Here is a 6,430-nt window from a genome sequence, read left to right as displayed (position 1 = left end):
TTGTATAATCTGTTATAATTACTGATTTTTCAGGCCACAATTAGCATAGGGGTTTTTTGTAGGAGCAGAGACAATTTCTTAGCTACCCAATGTTACTAAATAATTTAAAAGGGGGAAGACAAAGAACTTCTATCAGATGGGTTTTATTTTCTTAAACCTGTGTCGCCATTAAGGAAAACCATGACAAGGTGAAGAAATCAGGAGATTCAAAAAGATCAGCACACCAGTTATTTCCCACAGTATAAAAGTTATTTTTTTTCTCATTTTCTTTTCTTGGTAAGATGGATTTAATTTGCCATTAGAAGCCCCAAATCTGAGAATTCATTTTCCATGTTCACCAAAACAGAATGCTTATAATGCTTTTTCTCTTGCATGAAACACTGTTCCTACCTGTAAAAACAAAAAACAAAAAACTAGATAGAGACCTTTTCAGAAGAAATTTTCATAAAAGGTTGATTTTGAATCAATAGAAACTTTTCCTGTACCAAATTCTATAAAACTATATTCTTACCACCCACCCCAATTCAGTGTGTGAAGCCCCTGATTTTCTCTTTTTTCAGTATTCATCGCTGTAACTCTGCTGAGATTCAAACCCAGGTGAGTAGATATTAAAGATTTCACGAGATATACAAAACATGATTTCTTCTGGTCAGAGACCTGCTTGAGACTTGCTAAGGAATTATTCAAGTTTCCTCTAAACTCATTTATTTCTGCTGATGAACGCTTATGACTCCATTATCCTCTTGATGTTTACAGATTCCTGCCCCCAGCTTCCTCCTCCAACATTCACTCAATTGTTTTATTCTGTGTTGACATCAGTCTTAATGGATGATGGTATTCTGGCAGAATCTCCTTCCAAGGTTTTGAAGATCACTAGTAAGTGTACATTGAGCCCATTTCTGGAACTATATCCCCAGTGTGTCCTTAGAGCTACAAATTATACTTTGGTTCATTGTTTTAAAGTGTCTAGAGCCAGCATGTCTGTTTGAGATACTGAGCTAAGTATTGTCTTCCCAGCACATCTATAACTATTGATTCCTTCCTATGAGAGAGGCCTAATTGTATTTGTGCTTATCTTAGTACCACAGCATCGAAAGAGGCTTTAAAGATCTACTTATCCCATCTGGTGCCCAGGTCCTCACCCTATCAGCCTTCTGTAGCTCGAGTAGTAGAAACCAATTTTGGGCAAGTTGCACCAAAAAGGGTGTTTATCGTATTAATAAAGGGTGGCTCAGAAACCATACGGACGCTGGGGAATCTAGGTACCAGGCAGTGTCTTTAGGAGTTACTGGTGACTCCTTTGTTCAGGGGAGCTTTAAACTGCTCTCCACCCCAGTTCTTAGTCAGGGCACTTGAGATTCCTTATGTTTATTCAAAATGCTATGTAAAAGTAGGTCAAAGTTGTCCCCCAAATCCTACCCTCCACCAGATTACCACCCCCCTCCCTTCTACACAGAAATGAAAAGGAGTTCAGGGGGACAGGGTCCACTGGTCTCGTCTCAGGTCATGATCTGACCACTTTTGTTCAAGGTTGGCTTTTTTTGGCCATGCCATGCAGCTTGTGGGATCTTAATTCCCTGACCAGGGATTGAACCTGGGTTTCCTGCAACGGAAGCTCAGAGTCCTAACTACTGGACTGTTAGGGAATTCCTGTGTTCAGAGTTACTGTTAAGTCAAGGGTGTCACAACAGGGAAGAGATAATTCCCCTCCAGGAAAATTAGAGGCTGTTCTGTTAGAAAGGAGGAATGGCCAGAAAACCTGTGTTCACTAACCTCATAAGACAGAGACTTCACTTCTGGTGACGTGGGCTATGATGGCTCTTCACGTACCACTTGATGAGGTTCTTTGAGGTAATAAAGGGTTACCAAACCTATTCTCTCAAAAGAGTGGGGCAGGTAGATTTTTTTTTTTAATCTTGAACTATCTTAAAAATGTTCGTCAAGGTATAATTTATGTGTAATAAACTCTACATCTTTAAAGTGCAGTATTTGATAGGTTTTTGACATACATATGTACTTTTATCAGAGTATTGTTGATTAACAATGTTGTGTTAGTTTTGAGTGTACAGCAAAGTCGATTAGTTATACATATACATATATTTACTCTTTTTTAGAATGTTTTCCCATATATATCATTACAGACTATTGAGTATAGCTCCCTGTATGATACCCTAGGTTCTTATTAATTATCTATTTTATATATAGTAGTATGTATGCGGCAGTCCCAATCTCCCAGTTTATCCCCCCTCCATTCCCCCAGAAATCAAGTTTACTTCCTACATCAATGACTGTACTTCTGTAAATAAGTTCATTTGTACCTCCCCTTTTTTAGATTTCACATTTAAGTGATAACACATGATATTTGTCTTTCTGTGGCTTACTTCACTCAGTATGACAATGTCTAGGTCCATCCATGCAAATGGCAGTATTTTATTCTTTTTGTGTCTGAGTGATGTTACATTGTGAACATGCACCATATTTTTATCCATTTCTCGTTGATGGACATTTAGGTTGCTTCCATATCTTGGCTATTGTAAATAGTGTGTAATGAACAGTGGGGTGCATATATATGTTGAATTAGTTTTCTCCAGGTATGTGCCCAGGAGAGGGATTGCTGGTTCTATTTTTAGTTTTTAAGAAACTTCCATTCTGTTCTCTATAGTGGCTGTACTAACGCTTTCACTTTCATACACTATGACCAAGTGGGATTTATAACTGAAGTGTTGGGTTGATTTAACATGCACTTCTGTAGAGTATATGCCTAGCAGTGGAATTTCTGGATTACAGAGGAAAAGATTTTGTAGATAATGCCAGACTGCTTTCCAAGGTGGTTGTAATCATTAGCAGTGTATGAAAGCTCCTATATATATTAAGCAACACTCAGTATGGTCAGGCTTTTAAACTTCTGCCAATTTGATGGGTATAGTGATATCTTATTTGGGTTTTATTTTGTATTTGCCTGAATCCTAATAAGGGTGAGTACTTTCTTGTCTATGTATTGGTCATTTGAATGTCGTCTGTGTATGTGTGTGAAATGCAGTTAAAGTTTATAAATACTAGTAATAGTAACAGTCTATTGAATGTTGGCTATGTGCCAGGCACTGTAAAATTGCTTGATATAGATTCATTTTATCATCACTATAACCCTGGGAGGAAGGTGCCATTAATTATCTGTATCAAATGCTACTTTCTCTGATACACGATTTTTCTTTTTTAATCTATTAATGAGGTGAATTATATTACTTCATTTTTATTAGCTGCATGTGTGAGTACTTAGTCACTTAGTTGTGTCCAGTTCTTTGTGACCCCATGGACTGTAGCTCGCCAGGCTTCTCCATCAGTGGGATTCTCCAGGCAAGAATATTGGAGTGGGTTGCCATGCCCTTCTCCAAGGGATCTTCCCAACCCAGGGATGGAACCCAGGTTTCCTGCATTGCAGGCAGATTCTTTCCATTCTGAGTCACCAGAGAAGCCCCTTATTATGCTGCATCAACCTTAAAATCTTTGTATATATTGTAAATTCAATTTCTTAATATTTTTTAAAAATAAAAAAGTCTGTGTTCATTAATAAGATTAGCCTGCAGTGGTCCCGTTCTTATTAGGTTTTGGTGTCAATATTATTTTTAATTTTGAGTATTCATAATTATCCAGTTCACTTCTTCTACTAGTTTGGAAGTAACACCCTAGTTCTGAGATGTTTGTTCTTACGTTATTTATTGGGTTGAATTGTCCCTGCTCCAAATCCAGAGGATTTAGTGAAGTCATAGCTATTGATACTTATGAATGTGGTCTAATTTGGAAATAAGGTATTGAAGATGTAACCAAATTAAGGTGAGGTCATCAGGGTGGACCCTACTCCAATATGATTGGTGTTATAAAAAGAGATGAGAGGGACTTCCCTGGCTGTCCAGGGGTTAACACTCTGCCCTGCCAATGCAGGGGGTGCAGGTTTGATTCCTGGATGGGAAACTAAGATCCCACATACCTCATGGTGAAGCCAAAAGATAAAAAACAAACAAACCAACTAACAAAAAAGATGACAGGAGGAAGGAAGGATGATAGGAGGAAGATGGCTCTGTGAAGCCTGGGCTATGAAAAGATGGATTCTTCCCTAGAGTCTTCAGAAAGACACTGGGCCTGCCATCACCTTAATTTTGGATTTCTACCCTTCAGCGCAACTTCCTAGGTGGCGCTAGTGGTGAAGAACTCACTTGCTAGTCCAGGAGATGTAAGAGATGTGGGTTCAATCCCTGGGCCAGGAAGATCTCCTGGAGGAGGGCGTGGCACCCACTCCAGTATTCTTGCTGGGAAATCCCATGGACAGAGGAGCCTGGAGGGCTATGGTCCACAGGGTCACAAAGAGTCAGACACGACTGAGGAGACTTAGCACAGCATGCACGCTTCAGAACTGTGAGAGAATAAATGTCTATTGTTTTAAGTCACTCGGTTTGTGGTGGTTTGTTATGTCAGTCCTACGAATCTAATACACCTTAGAAATTACAAGCTGCCTAATTATCCTACCCAGGTCTAGAAGTCATCAGAAACATTACCTTTTCTTGGACAGATAATGAACATAAAAGACTACCAACAAGGACCTTTTTATCATTTCTTCATTTCCCCACCTCCAAGTCTTACGCTTTTGTTGTCTAATACTTTGCCAATCTCATTTTACCCCCACTAGAAAGTTTCATTACCGTTTTGTACAGCTGATACTTATTTTATTTAACCACATTCTCTACTTTCTTGGTTCCACAAACTTTCTTGCATCTTGGATCAATTTTTTTTTTTTTTATAGTATCATTGTCTTTCTGCCTGAAGCATATCAACAGAGCTCCCATAGTGAGAATCTGATGGTGAAAAATTCAGGTTTAAATTGTCCCTCAAGGGGTGTATTAGTAGAATTTTATGGTGGCAGTTATTTCCTTTTGATACTTTGAAGATGCCAGACCACTGTCTTTTTAAAAAAATAATTAAAATTTTAACTGATGTGTAGTTGATTTGTTGTTGTTGAGTTGCCAGGTCGTATCCTGCTTTTCAAGACTATATGGACTGCCACAGGCCAGGTTTCCCTGTCCCTCACCATCTCCAAGGGTTTGCCCAAGTTCATGTCCATTGAACTAGTTGATTTACAATGTACTACATTAGTTTATATATTGCTCCCAGCTCCAGCTAGTGACTGTTCTAACCCTTAAGCCAAAACAGTTCCACCTGCTAGCTTATGAAAGGGAAGCGCGGCCTGATGATCGTTAATCTGAGAGGCTAAAACGAATGTAACCCAGCTGCCGGTTTCTTCCGTAACTGATGAACCAGCCTGACGTCACTTCCCCCTGCAAATGGCAGCCTCATTCTGTCCTGCGTAGCGAAGCTTGTTCCTATGTTCTGCCTGCTGTCTGCCATTGTGCGGTGTGGCTCCACGATCCTTTTGCTTTGGATGTGTAAGATCCCTTATCTCAGTGGTCGCCAACCTTTTTGGCACCTGGGACTGATTTCCTGGAACACAATTTTTCCATGGACTGAGGTGGGAGGGCGGTGATGGTTGAGAGGAGTTGGGGGGATGGGGAGCGGCAGATCGCTGCTTACCTCCTGCTGTTCGGCCTGGTTTCTATGAGTCCTCGGCCTGGATTTGGGGACCCCTGCCCTATTTACTAAATCATTTATGTCTCTCTCGTGGTTTCCTGGCTCTCTTCCATCTCAGACCTGGGCAAGTACGGGCCTTGCATGCCTGCTGGTTGCAGCCCAGCAATCACGTAATGACTCGGTACTTTTATAGATCATACTCCATTTAAAGTCATTACGAAATAGTGGCTGTATTTCCCTGTGCTGTGAAATATATCCTTGTTGTTTACTTGATATATAGTAACTTGTCTTAATCCTCAACCCCTATCTCTTCTCTCTCCCCTTCCCTCTTCCCACTGGTACCCACTAGTTTGCTCTCTGTATCTGTCAGTCTGCTTCTATTTTGTTATATACATTGGTTTGTTTTATTTTTTAGGTTCCACACGTTGGCAAGGATGTGGAGCAAAAGGAACCTTGGTACGCAGTTGGTGGGATTCTAAATTGGTGATGTTACTATGGAAAACAGTATGGAGGTTCCTTAAAACCTCAAAATCGACCTACCATGTGACCCAGCAATGCACTGCTGGGTATATATCCAAAGCAAATGAAAACACCAATTCAAAAAGATACATGCATTCCAGTCTTCAGCATTGTTTACATTAGTCAAGATATGGAAGTGTCCGTCAGCAGATGAATGGATCAAGAAGATGTGGTATGTATATATACAATGGAATATTACTTAGCTACAAAAAATAAAAATTTAGCATTTGCAGCAACACAGATGGACCTAGAGAGTATTATGCTTAGTAAAATAAGTAAAAGAAAAACAGAAAAATGTCTTCCTTCGTTACTACTGAGAAACCAGCTGACTGTT

The sequence above is a fragment of the Ovis aries genome, chromosome 5 (genome assembly GCF_016772045.2).
Source record: "Ovis aries strain OAR_USU_Benz2616 breed Rambouillet chromosome 5, ARS-UI_Ramb_v3.0, whole genome shotgun sequence".
Classification (NCBI taxonomy): Eukaryota; Metazoa; Chordata; class Mammalia; order Artiodactyla; family Bovidae; genus Ovis; species Ovis aries.
Note: the sequence above shows the minus strand (reverse complement) of the source record.